The sequence below is a fragment of the Myodes glareolus genome, chromosome 24 (genome assembly GCF_982192425.1).
Source record: "Myodes glareolus chromosome 24, mMyoGla1.1, whole genome shotgun sequence".
In the NCBI taxonomy this organism is placed as follows: domain Eukaryota; kingdom Metazoa; phylum Chordata; class Mammalia; order Rodentia; family Cricetidae; genus Myodes; species Myodes glareolus.
Window position 1 is genome coordinate 16,855,787 of NC_142049.1, and position 20,769 is coordinate 16,876,555.

The 20,769-nt window shown below is 50.6% G+C and overlaps 1 protein-coding gene and 1 pseudogene across 6 annotated transcripts in view; one reads left to right on the top strand and one right to left on the bottom strand.

Moving 5' to 3' along the window:
• Positions 1–12,683, bottom strand: part of Znf710 (zinc finger protein 710) — a 68,707-nt gene extending 56,024 nt beyond the window's left edge. The window contains exon 1 of one of the 6 annotated variants that reach the window (XM_085682600.2): positions 12,524–12,683. The gene's annotated coding sequence lies outside the window, so the exon portion shown is untranslated. Of the gene's footprint in view, positions 1–6,487; positions 8,193–9,495; positions 9,964–10,049; positions 10,355–11,031; positions 12,475–12,523 lie in introns of those variants that run through there. The other 5 variants (XM_085682601.2, XM_048434896.3, XM_048434898.3 and 2 more) reach the window with 5 other exon arrangements.
• LOC125400754 (small ribosomal subunit protein uS19 pseudogene) lies at positions 525–9,837 on the top strand (annotated as a pseudogene).
• Positions 12,684–20,769: the final 8,086 nt, after the last annotated feature.

Genomic DNA, 20,769 nt, shown 5'->3' on the forward strand with positions numbered 1-20,769 from the left:
TAATTTCAGCACTCAGGAGGCAGAGGCAGGCGGATTTCTGTGAATTCCAGGCCAACCTGGTTTACAAGAGCTAGTTCCAAGACAGGCACCAAAGCAACAGAGAAATCCTGTCTTAAAAAACAAAACGAAACAGAAAAAGGAAGGAAGGAAGGAAGGAAGGAAGGAAGGAAGGAAGGAAGGAAGGAAGGAAGGAAAGAAAGAAAGAAAGAAAGAAAGAAAGAAAGAAAGAAAGAAAGAAAGAAAGAAAGAGAAAATATGTAGAGCTGTGCTTTTCGGGGGCATAGACAGACCTCTACAAGTTTGAGGATGGCTTCATCTGCATACAAGTTCTAGACCAGCCAGGGCTAGACAATGAGGCCTTGTCTCAAAACAAAACAAGGAGCCAGGGCTGTAGCAATGTTAGTAGACTGCATGCTAGCACAAAGTGCAGACCTCCACCCTCAACACATCTGGATGTGGTGGCACATCTGTAATCCCAGCTAAATATCTAAAACCATACCAAGCTTTTCCGAGTCGCCGCCAAGATGGCCGAGGTGGAGCAGAAGAAGAAGCGAACCTTCCGCAAGTTCACCTACCGCGGCGTGGACCTGAACCAGCTGCGGGTCACGTCCTATGAGCAGCTCTACAGCGCCCCGCAGAAGCGACGCCTCAACCGTGGCCTGTGGCGGAAGCAGCACTCGCTGCTCAAGCGCCTGAGAAAGGCCAAGAAGGAGGCGCCGCCCATGGAGAAGTCCGAGGTGGTAAAGACCCGCCTGCGCGACACGACCACCCTGCCCGAGGTGATGGGGAGCATGGTGGGCGTGTCCAACGGCAAGACCTTCAACCAGGTGAAGATCAAGTCGGAGATGATTGGCCGCTACCTGGGCGAGTGCTCCATTACCTACAAGCCTACGAAGCACGGCCGGCCTGGCATCGGTGCCGCCCACTCCTCCCGCTTCATCCCCCCCCCCCCTCAAGTAGCTGTGGTCAATAAAGTCTCATGTTCAGTCAAATAAATAAAATAAAATAAAACCATACCAAATGTAAACGGCCCGAACTCACTCATTCAAACAGCATAGATGTCAGGATGGGTCACAAACCAAAAGCAGTCCAGCTGGGGACTGAGTATGGGGCGCGTGGCCAAGGTACAGCCCTCACCACTCAGGCTGGACTAGACATGTGGAAGAGAGCTGAACGAAGAGGACTGTGGCCAAGGCGCCAAAGTGCAGCGAGGACAGGAGAGATGGCAGAAATAGCAGGTTCAGAATGAAGGACCAGTGAGAAACCAGACCTAAAAGGCTAGGCTGTCCCTGATAGTAGCCATGTGGTGAGTCAGGCAGAGAGGAAGTGGATTCTAATGTGAATGGAGGGACACAAAAAAAGAGGCAGGAGCAGTGGTGGCACACGCCTTTCATCCCAGCACTCAGGAGGCAGAGGCAGGTGGATCTCTGTGCGTTCGAGGCCAGCCTGGTCTACAGAGCTAGTTCCAGGGCTACACAGAGAAACCCTGTCTGGAAAGCTCCCCCACCCCCGCCCGCGAAAAAGAAAGAAAGAAAGAAAGAAAGAGAGAGAGGGAGGGAGGGAGGGAGGGAGGGAGGGAGGGAGGGAGGGAGGGGAGGGAGGGAAAGAAAGAAAGAAAGAAAGAAAGAAAGAAAGAAAGAAAGAAAGAAAGAAAGAAAGAAAAGAAAGACGACAGGAGACTGGCCTGTCCACAAATGTAGACAGAAACCTGGAATCCAGGATAAGAAAGCCCACTCCTACTGAGGCAACCGGAGGTGGGGGTTAGGGGGTTGGGGCAGCACATGATGGAAGGGCAGGAGGAGCAGCCTAGGGGAGCAGGCACAGGTTTCCAGCTTGGGCAGGGGTGAACAGGCCCACATCAAGTAGGGGTACAGAGGGAGGACGAGCAAAGGCATTTTCTACAAGCCTCCTTGAGGTCTAAAGCTAATAGAGTCACAACGATAGAACAAAGCACTTGTCAAACGCGACCATTTGTAGGCCCAGGGTCCAGCATCAGAATCAAAGTGAGATTAACCAACCACACCATTGGCTTCCAAAGGGCACCTACAGTTCTCAAGAGAGCAGCTCGGACCGGGAAGACTGGTGTGACTGACAGGTAACACCAGCGGTCAAGTTTGCCTCTGTGTTTTCCCAGGCATGCAGAACTGCCTTCACAACCAGGAAGCTACAACCATGCCATCACTGTCCTGCTGGAGATGGGAGGGTGTCCAGGGTGGCACACAGCCACACACAAACTTCCTCCACCCCTCCAGACAAACCACACACAAAGGGGGCTGTCACCAGCGTTAGTTTCTCATCAGTGCCTTCCGTGGCTGTCGTTCCAGCCTCGTTCTGACTCTGTCATTCCTAACCAGGGGTACAGAGGGAAGACAGTTAGGCCGCGATCTCTTCTGCTTAGTTCTGACTGCTCAGAAAACCCCCACGTTCCCCCACAGCTCTCGGTGAACTCCCAGAAATAAACACACAATAGAGCATATATATATTTAATACCAGAAACTCGTACAATGGCGGGTGTGAAAGACAGAACCAAAGCCCTCTTAGAGGCCAGCTTACTCCTGATAGTGATTTGACCTCGTTTGCAAACACACGCATACCTGTTATAAAGGGAAAATCATACGAATGAAAATTCAGAGAGCTCAGGAATGAGTAAAGAAGGCAAAGCCTCTGTGCGGGGACAAGGTAGTGGGGCGGGGGGAGGGTCGGGCCTGGGAGCACCGCACGTTAATTAGGAGGTAATAAAAGCAGTTATTTCACCTTATGATGCTGCTGACATGCATTTGGTCCAGCTACGGTTTTAACACCCTTTAATCTGTTCCGTTTGGGGATCTACCCCAATTTCCTCTTACAGCCCCCTCCCCTAATTCAAGGGTGCAATTCTTCAAAGGCTCTGCTTGCGGAAAGTTTAGTCTTCAAGGCTGCAGGCATCTCGCTTGCTAATTCTTTGCTTTGCAAATGAGAGGAACTTGGACCCAGTGGCCAAGTGGGATTTCAGGGGCAGTCTGGGAACCTGGCCCCAGCTACTCTCTGTCTCCTTAGGAAAATTCTTCCTGTCACACACAGGAACAATCAGGAAACACTTACTACGGGGGAGGGCGTCTCGCTACTACCAACAGGATCTCACCCCCAGCCCACCTGTGTCTGAGGGTGCTCGCTACATGTGTCTGGCTGTGTCTAGTGCTTGCTACATGTGACTTCAGCAAAGTTATTCTATTTAAAGGAGCTAATTTAAATATTGAAACAGAGCTCCCCACAGTAGCACAGGCCGGCAATTCAGCACAGGAAGTACAGGAAGGGGGATTCAGAGTTCGAGGCCAGCTTCAGCATCACAGCAAGCTGGAGGGCAGCCTGGGCTACAGGAGACTGTCTCAATCTGCACACCCCCCCCCACCAAAAGAAAAAAAATAAGTAATTAAGCTAATTGACGGTATGTAAAGTAAAGTACCTAGAATTGTGCCCCGGATATAGTACTGCTGAATCAAAGAGCTGGGTGATATCTAGTCATAGTCTGCCCTGGCTATGGAGCAAGGTAAGTTCAAGCCAGTGACTTGGCTTGAACTTACCTTGTCTCAAAATAAAAAGAGGGGGTGAGCAAGATGGCTCAAGGAGTAAGGGTACTGACCATCATGTCTAACAACCCAGGTTCAATCCCCAGGACCCACATGGTGGTAGGAGAAAGGATGCCCACAAATTGTCCTCTGACTGCCACGTGCACACACACCCCTCCCCGACACAATCATTTTTAAAAATGAAAGTGAAAGAAAAAGGGGGAAAAGAAAAAGAAAAAGGGCTACAGTTAGCTGTAGCCAGTGGTGACGTTCTCTGGCTTTACACGCAAGGGACCCTGGGTTCCATCACCAGCGGCTTAGCTTAGAACGGTGGTTCTCAACCTTCCTAACGCTGCGACCTTTTGACACAGTTCCTTCGGTCGTGGTGACCCCAACATAAAATTATTCCACTGCTACCTCATAAACTGTAACTTCGCTACCGTTCTGAATCGTAATGTAAACATATGAGATGTGACCCCCTGGGAAGGGACAAGACCCACAGGCTGAGAACCACTGTGTTAGAGCCAAGGGCTCCTCTGACGCTGAGTAGTCTTCTCCCAAAAATGCCACATACAAAACCTGTACGGCTCCAGTAAAAACCCCACCCCAACTGCAGGAGTAAATAAAGGGCCCGATCTAGTCCTCCCTGAAGTGACTTCAGGGAGCCAGGGACCAAGTTTCCACCCACAGAACGACTGAGCAGGTTCCTCACCCCACCACTTTAACTTCCACTTCTGGCAGAAACCTTACCGCTCTCTTCCCTAAAGCCCTTTGACCTTGCCAGTTTTCCTTACTTAGGCTCAGTCTCCCTGGGTACAGTGTGTGCCACAAAGCTCCAATACTTCTTACAACTTCCTGATCCATGTCACAAAAGAATCTAACAGGGCTGAGTGCTTTACTAAAGAGAAAGGGGAGTGCCCATGAAGGTGATGCAGGGGTGAAGGCTGCAGGGCGCGCAGCGGAGGCGCTGACCCTAGCCCTCAACAGGCTTGGAAATAGTACAAAGCTCCAAAACGAAAGGTCAGAGACGCCAGAAGGGCCCTGGGAAATTGCCTAATTCCCTGCTGCTTGGCAGAGCCGGTGTTCCAGATCACACTGCTCCTTGCCTGCAAAACTAATAACCTTCCAGTTCGGGTCTTGTGTCCACCTGTGCCACCTCTGGAGCGCGCTTGTTAAAATGCAGGCTCAGCAAACCTGCCGAGGGGCCCAGGAGTCTGCATTTCTACCAGGCTCCCAGGTAATGTCGATGGTGCTGGTACGCCAACCACATAGAGCACTGCAAGATTCATGTCCAAGTGAACAGACCAAGCCAGGCCTGGTGTGGTGTGCCAGTAATCCTAACACTGGGGAGGCAGAGGCAGAGGCAGGAGGGTGGCTGTGAACTTAAGGCAAGCAGCGTTTGGTGGTATGGGCCTGCAATCCCAGCACCTGGGAGCTGCTAGAGGAGGACTAGGTGTTCAAGGCCAGTCTCTCAGCTACAGAGCAATTGAGGCCAGCCTTAGTTACTAAAAACAAGCAAACAAACAGAAATCCACCAGGAGGGGAGAGGAGCTGTCAGCAGGATAGCTTTGCAGGCTAAGGCACCTGCTGTCAAGTCCCACAACCTGAGTTCAATCCCACAGGATCCCCATGATGGACAAAATTGACTCTTGCCAGTTGTCCTCTGACTCTGCACAAGGCACCATGGCATTCTTGTGCCCAAACACATACACAATGAAGAAATAAAATGTTTGGGGGATGGAGAGATAGCTCAGCAGTTAAGAGCAAGGGCTGCTCTTCCAAAGGACCCAGGTTCAATTCCCAGCACCCACACGGCACTCACAACTGTCTGCACCTGCAGTTCCTGGGGATCCAACACCCTCATGCAGACACGAACGCAGACAAAACAGCAATGCACACAAAATCAAATAAAATCTTTAATAAAAAGAAATAAAATGTTTATAAAGGCTTTTCAGTCAGACGGGTACCAGCTGTCTAGCCCTGTGCATTATTACCCAGAGTGCCTTTCTCTTCTTTACTGTTTCTATTTCCAAAGAAAGAAAAGACAACAATATATACCACCCTGGTTAAAGCCCTCCTTCCCAGTCAGGAGGCTGTTTCAAATGCCCTTTCTTCAGGGACCGTCCCTTTGCTCCTCCCTCCCTAATTATTGCCTCCTATGCCTCTGAACTTTTTCCTTTGAAGCATTTATAACAACTGTAATTAAAGAGTATTTGTGTAATTATTCGTTTAATGTCTGTCTCCCAGACAGAATGCAAGCTCCAGGAGGACGGGTCAGCATAGTGCCTAGAACACCATAGACTGTCCAGACACAGGCAGCTGCGCTGGTCTGGACCACGCTGGGCTAGCAGACTAACCTGTATGTGTGGGACATCTGGAGACCCCAAGGCCAATGGTGACCTTACTTGTGTGTGTGTGTGTGTGTGTGTGTGTGTGTGTGTGTGTGTGTGTTTCTATATGCGGGTGCATTTGTGTGTGTAGGTGCACATATACATGTCTGCATGCAAGTGGTGGCATCCACTTGGTTTTGAGATATGGTCTCCTGGATTAGTTAGGGTGCCTACCCAGTAAGCCCCAGAAACCCTCCTGTCTCCACCTTTCCAATTCTAGAGTTACAAGTGTGTACCATGGATTTCACGTGGGTGCTGATCCTCTAACTCTAGTCCTCCTGTTTGCAAGACAAGCACTTTCCTGCCTGAGCCATTTGCCCGGCCCTCAACAGTACAGTCCTTAGCTTTAAAATTCCCACCAGCATAAAAGTACTCCAATCGGGTACGCGTGTAGCTCAGTGGTACTGCACATGTGCAAAACCCTGGATTCAATTCAGGCATCACCTGTGTTCATACGTGTGCGCATGCATCCTAAATTCTTGTCAAGTACAAAAATAGTCCTGATCTGGGACTGATACTGGGGAGTAATCAGAGCCTGGAAAACAAGCATACCCTTTCAGTCCTCACTGGCCGAACCATCGTCAGGCGGTGTGAGGACCCTCTCTCTGGGGCAGACTGGCAATTCCTTTCTCAGCTTCTCTTCCGTTGTCCTTTCAGAAGAACCCGAAAGCTGAAGACCCAGTTCCTTTGTACGAGTAGAGAGGCCTGACCACATCGTTACTGTAGGGAAGCAAAGTCAGAAGCCGCTCTGCCTGGCTCAGACGCTAGCTCTGAGGCCCCAGACAAGTGCCTTGACTCCTCTGGGCTGTTTCCCAGGCTACCAAATGAGAGACCAGCAATGTGTTTGCCAGCACCTGACAAGGACTATGGGAGATGATATATATATACTTTAGCACAATCCTGGCCCGGAACACCTGACTGTATTATTCTCCCAGTGTCTTGAGTCCAATTCAAAACCTCTCTATTGTTTTGCAGAAGTCTCCACCCTGTGGCTCCACCCATTCAGGATCCACTCTTCCCAGCCCCCTCCTGCCTTACCTGTCTGGAGCTTGTTTGAGACAATGAATCACAGCACAACTCTGCAGTTCCCATCAATCACCTCCCTGTCCCTGCCTCTGTGTGCCATTTCTGGGCTACTCCTGGGAGGGAAATGCTTTTCCTAATGCCCAGTACATCATTCAACAAGTATTTATGAAAGGCCAACTGTATATTAGTCTTACATGGGCTTAGCAATGGGCAAAGCAAATAAGCAATAAATAAATCAATAATAAATAGATTGGTAGGGGAAAATCCATATAGAGCCAAGCTCTCTGCCCCACTAAACACACATTCTAGCAGATCTAAACCCTGAATGGAGATCAGCTAGCTGAGGCCCTTCCTTCTGTCCCCATTCTTCCCCTCCAGCCAACCCTAAATAAACCACGCACAAGTACAAAGTATGAAGAAAGTATTCCAGATCAAAACCCAGTGATTTAGGGACATCCCGATGACTAAACTTCCACCCCGCTGAACTGCTAGGCTTTAAAGAGGTTGGTGTTAAAATAGTAAGCTCTCCTGATAATTGCCCTGGCCTGCCCAGTCTTCCCAGAGCAGCAAGGACGGCATACCTAGAAAATAAGGCCGTGTTACCCTGGCCTGCACAGGCACTACAAGCCCCCGGTTGGCGTCATGTCTTCATAGCCATGTTCTTTGAACTATGTGTGGCCGGGAAGCCATAGCGGCAGGTAGAGGCCTTGTGGGAAGTGCTGGGAACAGATCCCAGGGGGCTCATGAGTGATGCCCCCCCCACTATTGACTGTTAGGTCAATGGGTGCTCTTCCTGTCCTGGACGTTTTCAAGCAGTCTCCAAGACCTTCTAGTTTTGAAGTCAAAGGGATGGTTCAACCGTCTTTAACAGAGACCTAGCAGAGGCAGGAGCCTTCCCTTAGACTGAGTGAACTTGCTTGGGGCCAAAACCGGATAGGGTGCGAGAGCCCTGTGAGTGACTGCGGCAATGGAGGACCCTGCGAGTGCTGGCCCCCTCACCTGTTTCCCCTGAGATGCAGTAGATACCTCTTTTTAGTTTTCTAACCATTCAGTGGCTCTCAACCTGCCTAAGGCTGAAACCCTTTAATACAGTGTCTCATGTTGTGACCCCCAACCATAAAATTATTTCATCGTTACTTCATAATTGTAATTTGGCCACTGTGAAGAATCATGCAGAGCGGTGGTAGCACACGTGTCTTTTAATCCCAGCACTCGGGAGGCAGAGGCAGGCGGATCTTCATGCGTTCAATACCAGCCTGGTCTACAAAAGCTAGTTCCAGGACAGCTAGGGCTATTTCACAGAGAAACCCTGTCTCAAAAAAGAAAAAAAAAAAAAGGAATCATAATATAGGCCAGGCAAGGATGACATATGCCTTTAATCCCAGCACTCAGTGGGCAAACAAGATGTCTGCGAGTTCATGGCCAGCCTGGTCTATAGAGCTAGTTCCAGGGCAGCTAGGGCTGTTACACTGAGAAAACTCTGTCTCGAAAAACCAATAAATAAAAATGAATCATAATGTAAAATATCTGATATGCAAACCCCAAAGGGGTTAGTTACCCACAGGTAACTTACACCCTTCTAGAAACAAGCTATGCCAGAGCCAGGCGTGATGGCACAGGCCTATAGTCTCAGCACTATAGGAGAGACAGGAAGATCACCTGTTCAAGGCCAGTCTGGACTCGGTAGTGAGACTCAAGTCTCAAAAAAGAAGGAAATAGTCAGTTGTTAGCTGCTTCCCAAGATCAGCCTTGCTAGAAAGTGGTTTCTAGGCCACAAGGCAAACCAGAAGCTATGCAAACTCTCTGGTGATCCCCATTACTCTTTCCTTCAACCCAAACGATACTCCAGACCTTGTCTGTCTCCTTGTTTCTAGTCAGAGATCCCAAGATAAAATGCCTGGTTGTGACCGAAGAGCACAAAACAAATGCCTCAAACACCATGGGCCCAAGGGTCAGCTCAGAACAGCTTGAAGGCACGCGAGGCAACCGAGAAGTCAGTCTGTCCCCGTGAAACTCACAGAAACTCTTGGCACATGGTCATGCAGGAAACCAGACCAGACTAGAGGAACAAGATAGGATCCACCTGTCCATTTTCCCCCTACCCCAAGCTCTACCCAGAGCCCTCAGGCAGCAAAGCCAGCTCCACAAGGTGGCTGGAACTGTGCGCCATCAATTCAAGGTTGTGCTCCAAGAACAGCAGGTGCCTGGCACCGGGTTAGGGTGTGGGATGAGAGGGGAGCAGAACAAACCACCGAGCCAAGCTCTCAAAGGTAAGTTTGCTTTGAAACAAGTGGAAAAACCGATGGTCACACTACCTCTCAAAATAAAAACCAGACAGGCCCATCAGCTTTGATAACAATACACTTTCTTAAATCTAAAGACGGTGAAGGACCAGACCTTTTCCCCCTTTCCCACACCAGCTCCCCGAACCTTTGAAGAGCCCTAGTAAGGTGATACAAGCCCTCCCCCGCCCCCTGTTCCCACACACCAGCTCTTCTCTTTGGCAGACATGAACTTTGACTGCTTTTACTTACACACGTACAAAAAGGCAAGGCTGAGAGGGCAGCGTCAAAGAAGGCTGGATGACCTCCAACAACACAAAGTCCTCCTCCCACCTGTGGGGGAGTTTTGTGAGCTTCCGAGGTACCCACAGGGACTAGTTACGGCTTCGGGTGGACAGTGGCCGACAGTTTCCATTGAAAACGGAAAGAAAGACGCCCAGGGTGCCCTTCGAAGATAGGGCACTGGGCCCGCGGGTCAAGTGTCCCCTCACTGGCAGGCTGGCCGCTAAGACCGTGGAGGAACTCCGCAGTGTCCGGGTGAAAACACACCCAGGCTACTGCATGGCCTGGCCGGAACCATCTCGCAGGGCGTAGAGATACATTAATGACCGTTTTGGATTAGTTAAAGGCCACACAAGCACCTCCCCGGCCTCTTAAATCTTCCCAAACTACAGTTTAGACTGGAGGGAAGCAGTTGCAGGGACCATAAAAGTCATCTTAAAAGGCAAGTAAAAAAAAAAGAGAGAGAGAGAGAGAGAAAAGAGAGAGAGGAAAAAAAAAAAGAAAACCAACAACCCGCTACGCACGAGTTAGCAAGTCCGCAGCTCGGGGTGGGGGTAACACCGAGGCCGGTTCAGTGGGGTCTGAGAGTCGGGGAAGGAAGACCACCGAATTCGGGGGGCTCCTCAATCTGACGCTGACGATCACGCCCCACAGCTCCGTCCAATTAGGAAAATGACCGCGAGGAGAGGGAGAGGGGGCGGCGAGGAAGGGAGGACGAGCCACGGGAGGCTCTAGACCAGCCATGGGGATCTGCCCACCCTTTCCCTGAACCGGGCGAGCGCCTTCAACAGGTCCGAGCCGGGGCCACCGAGGAGGACCTGGGGCCCGCGGCACCCGGCTGGAGACCCCCGTTGACCTCGAGGGGCGCCCTGCACCCCAGCAGCGCGCTGCGCCCTCGCCACCCCGCTGGCCCGGCCGCGCGGCCACCCCACCCGCTCCCGGAGTAAAAAGTTTGTGGGCAGCCGCAGGGGCGGGGCGGCGAGGGGTGAAACTTTGAGTCCCGGGCCGGTTGCGGGGGGAGCGTCCCCGAGCGCCGCGACACCCACGTGCGGGCCGGAGACCGCCGCCGCCTCCCCGGCCTCCCGCGCCGCCGCCGCGCTTTCCTTTCATTTTGCCTCTCTCTGCCTCTGCTTCTCTGCTTCTCTCTCTCTCTCTCTCTCTCTCTCTCTCTCTCTCTCTCTCTCTCTCTTCCCCTTCGCGCGCTCTCCTCCCTCTCTCTCTCTCTCTCCTTCCCTTCCCCCCTCTCCCTCCCCCCCCCAGACGCCATCTCTCCCTCTTTCCCCAGCTCTCCCTCTCTCGCTCCAGCTCTCCGGCATGAGGGAATGTGGAAGTGAAAGGAAAAGACGACATGTTTGCAGCGCGGCTGCGGGCCTGCGCGCCGCCGTCCCCGGGGAGAGGCGGGGGGCGGGTCGACCGCGGCCGCAGCGACCCACCCCCGCGCCCCCAGCCACCCCGCCGCGGGCCGCCGGGGGGTTGGCGGGGCCGTGGGCCGCGCGGGACACTCACCCTGGGTCCGGGCGCGGCTCCTGGCGCTGGGGGCCGTCGGCTGGCCGGGCCGGGCGGGCCGGGGGCTCCTGCTGCCCACCGCCCGGGTTGCTGCTGCGCGCCGCCTCCACGCGCGCCCGCCCTGCTCTGCCACCCTCCCTCCGGCTCCTCTCTTTCTCTCTCCCCCTCTCTCTCTCCCTCCTGCTCTCTCTCGCGCTCGCTCGCTCGCGCTCTCTCCCTCCCTGGAAGAAGGGAATGAGGCAGGGCTGACGTGAAGGGATGCTAAACAGCTCCTCCTAAGCCAGCTCGCAGAGGAAGAGAGACAGAAAAGCAGCCCTTTTATCTCTCTTTTGTTTTCTCACTTCCTTCCACCCCCCCAGCACCCCCCTCTTGTCGGCCCAAGTTTTCTTTTTCTCTTTCTACCGCAGAGAGGATTTTTCTTCTTTTCTTTCGGTGCAACTCTGCTACTCGAATTGCAAGCCTGGAGGCTTCTCTTTTTTTTTTTTCTTCCCCTTTCCTCTTTTCTTCCTCCTTCCTCCTTTCTTATTTCTCTAAAAGGGTTTTGTTTGCTGTGGGAGTTTCGTTTGAAAATCGAGTCACGCCTTTTTCCTTCTTTTCTTTCTCCCTCTCCCTCTTTTTTTCCCCTCCTCTCAGCAGAAAAGGGGAACAAAGATTAACAAGCGGGGGAGAAGGGAGCGTCAGAACCTCGAATGGAAATGGGGGGCTGTCCCTGCCAGGCACAAAGGGGGCCCGAGAGAACAGCCCCCCAGGAAGCCTGGGGTGTCCTATCCCAAAGAAGAGCCTCTGGGATGGGAGTCCGGGGGAGTCCCTAGGAGCCCCGTCCTTCCCAAATACGGGTAGGGGCTCTGAGTCCGCCCCCTCCCCAGCCAGGGGTGAAAGCTGGGGATGGGGGGGTTGCTCTTCACTTAATATATTTTTTAAGTGGGCAGATGGGCTTGAAGCAAACGTAGCCGCAGAGCCCTGAACAGTAAAGCGCCTTTAAACAGCTGTTCAGAGCCCTGGACGGTCAGACTTGAGGGAACGGCTCCGGCTGCGATCGCTGGGACCCGGGTGCTAAGGGGTTCAGAGGAGTTCAGCCCCTTGCGGCCTCCCCAAGTCCATGGCCTGGGTTTGGTCCCGGGGTGCACGGCTGGGGGCGCCGAGGCGTGGTCGTTAGCTGAGGTCTGGGCCCTTGTGGCTCCCTGTGGGGCCCGGGGTTCAGCATAGCCTGGCCTCCTCCCAGCTCTGGGACAGGCCGGACACCCCGCCTCCAACCTCCCGGACACCCGCCACTCAGCTGCGCCGCTCGACTCCGACGCAGGGCGGGTACCGAGCCCGCGGACAGAGCCGGGCAGTGTCGCCACCAAGGGTCAATTATTCATGGGGCGCCTGGGCGTGCTCCCAAGACCAGCTCTGTCCTCGGCTTCTCCGGAGGAGTGGAGACAACACGGGGGAAAAGTTCCCAGAGCAAAGTTGGCCACATTTCTTATTTTCCCAAGTAAGTATTGAGCACCTGCTGGATGCCTGGCCCTTGGACTGGGGCTGCAGCTGGGCGAGAAACTTGAGGTCTCGGCGGGCCCAGACAAAGCGAGGGAAGCTGCGGCTCCGGACCAGGTCACCGAGCCGAAGAGAAGCCTGGATCCTCTCCCCTCCCTGCGCTCTTCCTTTCCCTTCCCTCCTTCCTCCGGGCTGCATCTCCTTGGCTCCACCCCTTCTCATCAATTCCTCCCACACTTCCCTGCTCTCCCTGGCTTTTCACTGGAGGGTCCCTTCTCCCAGCTAGGAGCAGACGCTGAGCCCCATTGTCTCTCCCCCAATGACTGCAGCCTCCTAGGGATAGGACCAGCCACTCCTTCCCCTCCCCCCAGCCCAAAGGCCTGGGCCTTTGCTGACAGGAGCCCCAAGGCCACTGCCCCTCGCCCCACCCTACACCAGCTCACAGAGCTGTGAGCAATGACTCCAGTCACTCAGAACATGATTTATTTCTGGCAAGGAGTGAGAAAACAGAAGCCAGAGAGTTGGTTCAGCAAGAACGACCCCATGATTTCAGGCTCAGCACATTGGGGCCTCTCTTGTGACCCCAGCGACTTCCCAGTACACCCTTGTAGTAGGGAATGCCGGAAGCCGCAGTTCTGTCATTACCTGACCCTTTTCAGAATACCCAAGCCATAGCCTCCAAAAAAGAGACAAAGTCATCTCTAAGAGTCGAGTATTCGTTCATTCAACTACATCCACTATGTACCTGCTTAGTGCCAACCCCTCAGCCTGATCCTAAAGACTTAACCACCAGCCAGTCGGGCTCCTTGTTCTCTGTCTTTGCAAACTGGTAGAGAAGCAGGAGAGAGCTGGGCCTCAGCCAGGCATCGTGGTGCATGCTTGTAATCCCAGCACTCGGGAAACTGAGGCAGGAGGACTGTCAGGAGTTTAAGGCCAGCATAGGCTACGTTCTAAATACCGGGATAGCCAGGACCATTAGAGCAAGACCTTGTGTCAACAAAACTAAAAAGGGAGAGGCACAGTTGTATAATCTCAGAGTCTGGAAGGTCAGAAGTTTAAGGCTGGCTACATAAGACCCCTTCTCAAAAAAATAAAAAAAAAGCTTGGGGGACTGAGGGTGGGAACAACAGACAATTTGAGTGCAGTGTGAGGAAGCACCTTCGAGGGCAAGGGTGATCTGTGGAGGCTTCCTGAATGTCACTTCTGGATAAGTAGGGCTGGGCCAGTCAAAAGCACAGGAGGGAGCCTGGTGCCACCACCAGGCCTTTAATCCCAGCACTTGAGTGGCAGAGGCAAGGCAGACCCTGTCTCAAAACCACCACCACCACAATAACAAACAAACAAACAAACAAAAAAGTGGGAGGGAACAATTTGCCTGCAGGACAAAAAAATAAATAAAAATAAAATAAAAAGGACCTTCTAAATTCTAGAAATTGTTGAGTTCTAGCAGCCAGGCCTGGTGATATGCTTTAATCCCAGCACTGGGGAGACAGAGGAAAAAGTAGGTGGATCTCTGTGACTTTGAGGCAGCCTGGTCTACATAATGAGTTACAAGCCAGGCACGATTATATAGAGGGAAAAAAAGAGAGAGCGAGAGAATTCAAGTACTTGCAGCACTATAGAGTGCACGCTGGGGAATGAAGATGGTTGTGGGCGCAGTGGAGGACAGGATTAGTGTCAGGGAAATGTTCAAAGTCTATTCCATTTTACTTGCCAGCTTCCTCAACTTACATGATTAATATACTCAGTAAATAATGTAGCCCCAGTTTCCTGACTTGTAAAAATGTAGGTAACTGAAGTCAGGCATGATGACTGTATGCACCCTTAACTACCTATAACCCCGACACTCTGAGGCAGAATCAGGTGGATCCTGTGAGTCTGAGGCCAGCCTGGACGGCACAGAAAGTTCCTGTTTAAAAAGAGACAGAATCAAAAATAAGTAACTAGCTGTAAGTTCTAGCTACTTGGGAGATTGAGGCAGAAGAATCAAAATTTGAAGGCCAGTCTGGACAACATATGGAGACCATGTCTCAAAATATAAGAAAGAGGGCTGGGAATATAGCTCAGTGGTAGAGCGCTATATCTAGCGTGTGTGGGGTCTTGTGTTGTATTTCCAGAGCTACCAACATAAAAATCTAAGATCAAGGCCAGCTTGGGCTACATAGTGAGACCTTGTTTCAAAATATTGAAGAGAGGATATAAAAGTTGGGGGAGGGGATTAGACCTGTTAGTGTCTTGTGTTCAAGCGCCCGGACTTACGCGACCTAGACCTGTGGCTGAGTCAACCACTGATCTTCTCATCTATAAGATAGGGAAGCAGGGCTGGAGAGATGGCTCAGTGGTTAAGAGCGCTGACTGCTCTTCCAGAGGATGCAGGTTCAATTCCCAGCACCCACATAGTAAGAGCTAACAACCGTCTGAAACTCCAGTTTTAGGGGACCCAACATCCAAGTAAAAAACCACCAACGCACATAAAATAAAAATAAATAAATAAAAAATAAATAAGATAGGGAAGCAAATACCCGCTTCCCAGTGTGCAGTGAAACTTAAAAGAGCCCACACCTTTTGTGCGATCTGGTGCATAAGCACCTGCAATATATGGCAGCTTCTATTCACTGTTGCTATAAAATGAAGGAGTGTCGGGGAGGTGTCCTTGCAACCTGGAAATGAGAAGCTGGGTTGAAAATCAGAGTGACTCACAGGCCAAGAGCCAGCTGCTGCAGAGATGTTTCCTCAAAGATGCCTTGCCCCAGTGGGTGGCTGGCAGGGGAACACCCACATTTGATCAAGTGGGCCAGGATGTCATCTCAGGAGCATGACCGGAACTAACTGCGCACAAAGGCCCAGCCTGATCCTGGGAGTTCTAGGCCGCCTGAGGAACTAGTAGGAATCAGAGGTAGATGGGGTCCTGAGAAATCAGCAGAGGCTCCTAGGAGCAGGGCACAAACAGACGGCGATTCACGCAGGGTGGGAAGGGATTGTTGAGTTCTCCAGAGTCCAGTTAAACCTCTGTTAGACTCCTAGCCCTCTGCAAGGGCTCTCCTGGCACACTGCGGATGAATATCACAGCCACAGGATGCCCTGTGGATCTAAGGATCCAGGCAGACACCAGTGTCCCCACGCCTTCCACTGTGGATGCTGTGCATTTCGGTGTGGTAGTTTATTTTACTGCAGTATCGGAAACCCAGGGCTCCCTGCATGCCGAGTGCACATCTCCAGACTGCCTCTTTCCTCTTGCCTCCATGCCCCGCTCTCCCCCCAAATCTGGGTCTCATGGAACCCAAGCTGGTTTCAAACTTGCTGCCCTGACCGTGTATCCCAAATAGGATTCCAGGTGTGCACAACCCCACACCTAACTTTTTCTTTCTCTTATAGCACAGATACATTGTGACAAAACTGGGAAATTACCTGGGAACAGCTGGAAACCCCACAGAGAGACATTATATGTTAATGTATAGTCGTGGACATTCCACTTCCCCATATTTGCATGTAGAGGCATATAATAAAACTACATAAAATAAGCTGGGCGGTGGTGGTACACACCTTTGGTTCCAGCACTTGGAGAGGCAGAGGCCAGCCTGGTCTACAGTGCAAGTTCCAGGACAGACTCCAAAGCTACACGGAGATACTCTGTCTCAAAAAAAAAAAAAAAAAAAAAAAAAAAAGTAAAGAAGTAAAATAAATATTGTTAAGTATGTTAAGTAACTGGCTACATATATATGTATATGTGTGTGTGTATACACACACACACACACCTATAAACCTATAAATATTAGCCTGGAATGATGGCTCAGCCATTAAGAGGGCTTCCTGCTCTGTAGAGGACCTATGTTTGATTCCCAGCACCCACATCGGGCAGCTCACATTCACCTGCAACCCCAGCTCCAGGAGAGTCAATGCCCTCTTCTGGCTTCTGAGAACACTTACATGCAGATGACATACACATAAACATTAAAAACAAAGTTTCTGGGAGTAGTAGCGCCTGCCTTTAGTCCCTCTGAATTCAAGGCCAGCTCTGTCTACAGAATGCAGAGTTACATGCTGGCTAGAGCTACTCAGAGAAACCCAGTCTTGAAAAAAAAAAGTTGAGAATTAAAGAGGAAGGCAACAGACATCAGCTCGGACATACACAGAACACACATGCATAGACCATATGCACATATAAATAAATATAATTACAATACAATAAATAAATGGGGTTGAAAAGTAAATTTAACAAAACCACATCACATAACTAAACTATAATCAGTTTGATCAAGTAATATGTCACAAATATCTTTTCCTGCTGTTAACACTCACAGTCAGCATCGTTCATAACAAATCACACTATTCCATAGTATGTATATATACAAATTGTTAGATGGTGGGGTGTATGCAGATTTTCAGCGTTATGAAACTGCTAGGATAAACATTCCTTTTTTTCTATTGTTTCTATTTTTTTTTAATTTATTACAGTATTCTTAGTACAGAAGAGGGCACCAGATCTCATTACAGATGGTTGTGAGCCACCATGTGGTTGCTGGGAATTGAACTCAGGACCTTTGGAAGTGCAGGCAATGCTCTTAACCGCTGAGCCATCTCTCCAGCCCCTATTGTTTCTATTTTTGAAGGCTACAGATACCCTTTATTTTATTTTAGCGTTGATTTATTTATTTTGTTGGGATGTGTGCATGCATTCCCCCATACAGGTCCCAGGGATGGAAACGCCAGTCACCAGGCTTGGTTTCAGTTCCCTATAGCTGCTGAGCCGTTTCAGCAGCCCTTGGGTGTCTCGGGCTGGTCTTGAACTCACTAGTAACCCAGGCTGGCCTGGAACTCTCAAGATCCTCCTGCCTCTGCTGGAGTGACGCCTGGCCAGGTGTACATTCTCGTACAACATTCTTTGTGCCAGGCTTCGACGGGGCTTTACCATAACTAAGCCAGAATTTACAGCTAAGGCTGGGATTTTGGGGCCTGGCCTGCTTTATCTCTTTCCATAGGAGTCAGTGTCCCTCGGGAATTTCTCTGTCTCTGCCTCTCTTTCCCCCAGACAAGGTCTCCTGTAACCCAGGCTAGTCTCACACTTGCTGTATAGTTAAGGATAACCTTGAAATCCAGTCCACTACCTCCCAAGTCCTTCCCCTATCCTTACACATCACCATCAGAACCTGTCTGGGCAGATGCCCCACCTTCTACTCTAACATCTTATTAACTAATTAATGCCGGTTCCTGGAGTGGCTGCAACAACGAAATGGAATGAAACCAGGTAACTAGCAACAGAAAACACAGGGTGCTGTATCTTGTACACTGTAAAAGGCTCTTTGGATGTCAGTAGATCCCAGGGAGAGCTCAGGCCCAAGACATTACCCTTTAGTCACACAGCCAAGCAGAAGAGAATCTTCCGCATTGACACTAGGAAGCCATCAGCTGTTTCTAGGGCAAGTGACATGCAGATCTCTTCCAGTGATTCAGAAGCCCCAAAGTCATCCTGAGCTAAAACTTGAAAGTAGGTGGGGTTCTTCTTCTTCTTCTTCTTCTTCTTCTTCTTCTTCTTCTTCTTCTTCTTCTTCTTCTTCTTCTTCTTCTTCTTCTTCTTCTTCTTCGTGTGTGTTTGGTTTGGTTTGGGGTTTTTGTTTGTTTGGTTTGTTTTGGTTTTTTTAGTTGTTTTTTTTTTTTTTTTTTTTTTTTTTCCGTGACAAGGTTTCTCTGTAGCTTTGGTGCCTGTCCTGGAACTAGCTCTTGTAGACCAGGCTGCTCTTAAACTCACAGAGATCCACCTGCCTCTGCCTCCCAAGTGCTAGGATTAAAGGTGTGAGCCAACTGCCAAGGTAGGTGTGTTTTAAGGTGATGGCGGCACACACCCTTTTAATCCCAGCACTCGGGAGGCAGAGACAGATGGACCTCTGAGTTTGAGGTCAGCCTGGTCTACAGAGCTAGTTCCAGGTCAGCCAGAGCTACACAAACAGAAAGACCAGTGTCTTTCACTGTATTATCCAATTGAAACTTTTAGGGGGTATGTAATATCTACGGGTTTGTAATGCCTAATATTTATAATATTCAATCTTTATTTATTCTTTTTATGTATTTTGTTTTTTGAGACAGAGTTTCTCTATGTAGTCTTGACTGTCCTGAACCTCATTCTGTAGACCAGGTTAGCCTTGAACTCAGAGCTGCACCTGCCTCTGCCTCCTGAGTGCTGGGATTAACCACCTCACATGACTTGATATTTAATTTTTAGTATTAGACCTCCCAACTAGTATCCAGCCAAGGAAAGGAAGAGGATCCCAAGCACCACACAACTGCTACAGAAAGCACAAGTCTGTGCTGTGCTCCTGACCAGATGTGCTGCCTAAAACATCTGGAGAAAAGCCAAGTGTGACGTGCACACCTGTAATCCCAGGCTCTTAGGAGGCAGGAGATTAAGTTCAAGGTTACACTTAGCTACGTGGTGAGTTTCCGGCCAGCCTGGGCTAAAAGTGGCTGTTTCCCCTCTCCCCTCTCCCAAACAAAAGAAAACTAACAAAATGGGATGTGGTGGCATGGTGCATGTCTGCAATCCCAGTACTCAGGAGGCTACCACCCTCAAGTACCTAGTGAGTTTAAAGCTAGCTAGCCTGAGCTAATGTCACACCCCACCCCACCCCCCCCACCCCCCCCCCCAAGAAAAGAGGAAGAAAAATCTGCCACAGAAAATTTTCATATCAGCTGTAAACAGGCGATAGTCAACTTCCTTAAACAAATGAATAATAAATAAATAAGACCATGATTATACAAATTGTGATGGGAAGGCAAGTTGATGCAAAGCCTGGACAATAATTTGATACTACAGATTAAGGGAACTTTGGTCTGGAGCGTTAGTTCAGTGGTTCTGAGCTCTTGCAGATCTTCCAGAGAACCTGGGTTCGATTCCCTGTACCCACATGTTGGTCTGTAATGGCAGTCACAGGGGATCCACTGGATCCACTGTAAAATATGGTACAGACATATATGCAAAAAAACACTGTATATATATATATAGTCTTTAAAAGTATATTTTATCCCAGCACTCAGTGTTGGGAGCCACCTGGAGGCACAGGTGGTCCTGCAGTTTGGAGGTAGCCACGTGGGGCTGAGCAACCCTGCCTGCACCCTTGCCTGCACATGCTCAGACCAGCAGAATGGCATTAACCAATCAGGACAGCGTTCAAGCTGCTCCACCGTTTAAAAGCAGCTGCCTCGGGGCCCAACGCTCTCTCTCTAAGCTTTCTCTCGTCCCTGCTCTATCGTCCCTTCCCCCAATTTTCCTCAAGGGAATGCTCCAAATAAAGATGTGACCAGAGAAGGAATTCTCGTTTTTGGTGGGGTTCATTCCTGCTGGACGGGATGGCGCCCCGCAACTGGTGCTCGAAACCCCGGACGCTGAGGGACCCTGACAACTACGCCGGGGGACCCTGAGAAAGCCCGGGAGAAAAAGCCAAGATCAGACACCAGCACAGAGAGCCTTGAATTTCAGAACTCTGAGAACATGGAGCGGTGAGTGACGTCGGTTGAAATCCCCAGAAAGGGGAGGAAAAGAAATGTAAAAAGGAATTTCAAAGGATAGGCCTAAATAGAAAAGAAAATACAAAAAAAATCAAAGTTAAGGTATCTGAAAGAAGGTACAGAAAGCAACGGGGAAGAAAAATCCCTTAAGTTCAGTGCAGGAGGAATGTAAACAGCAGCAAAAAGGGCGAGGTTTACGGTTGGGAGATCCGCGGCTTCCTCCGTGCGTACTCGCTGATAAGAGACTCGGGGCAACAGTCTCGTAGGGAGGCGAGTTTGATCGTGTTCTAAGACTGCCTTCCCTGTTCTTAAAGAGCCACAGAGTTTCTGAGGTGATTTTCGCCTAATTTTGTTAAGAGAGCTCAGTCTCTGGCTCTCACGTACAAAAAACTTTAATTTTTGACTGAGAAAGACAAGCTGCTTGATCGTGCTGAGAGTGCTGGCGGCAGCCGGCCCGCCTTTGAGCGGTAATGCCTGATTAGAAACACGGAAGTGGGCCAGGCACGGTGGTGCACACCTGTGATCCCAGCTACTCAGGAGGGAGACGCAACCAGTTGCTGGCGGGGAGTTTGCTGGAGGCCTGCGAATAGCCAGGTCGCGGGCGGGCTAAAGTCCGTGTGACATCAGAGGCTATATGTCCCGGCCTTCTGGCGGGGCTATGGTTTTTGGAGGACTTTTTCAGCACCTGAGCGGACTCGCCTGACTGAGGCGGAAGCTGCGTGGTGAGCAGCGGCGCCATAGAAGGCAGAGAGGAGCTGAATC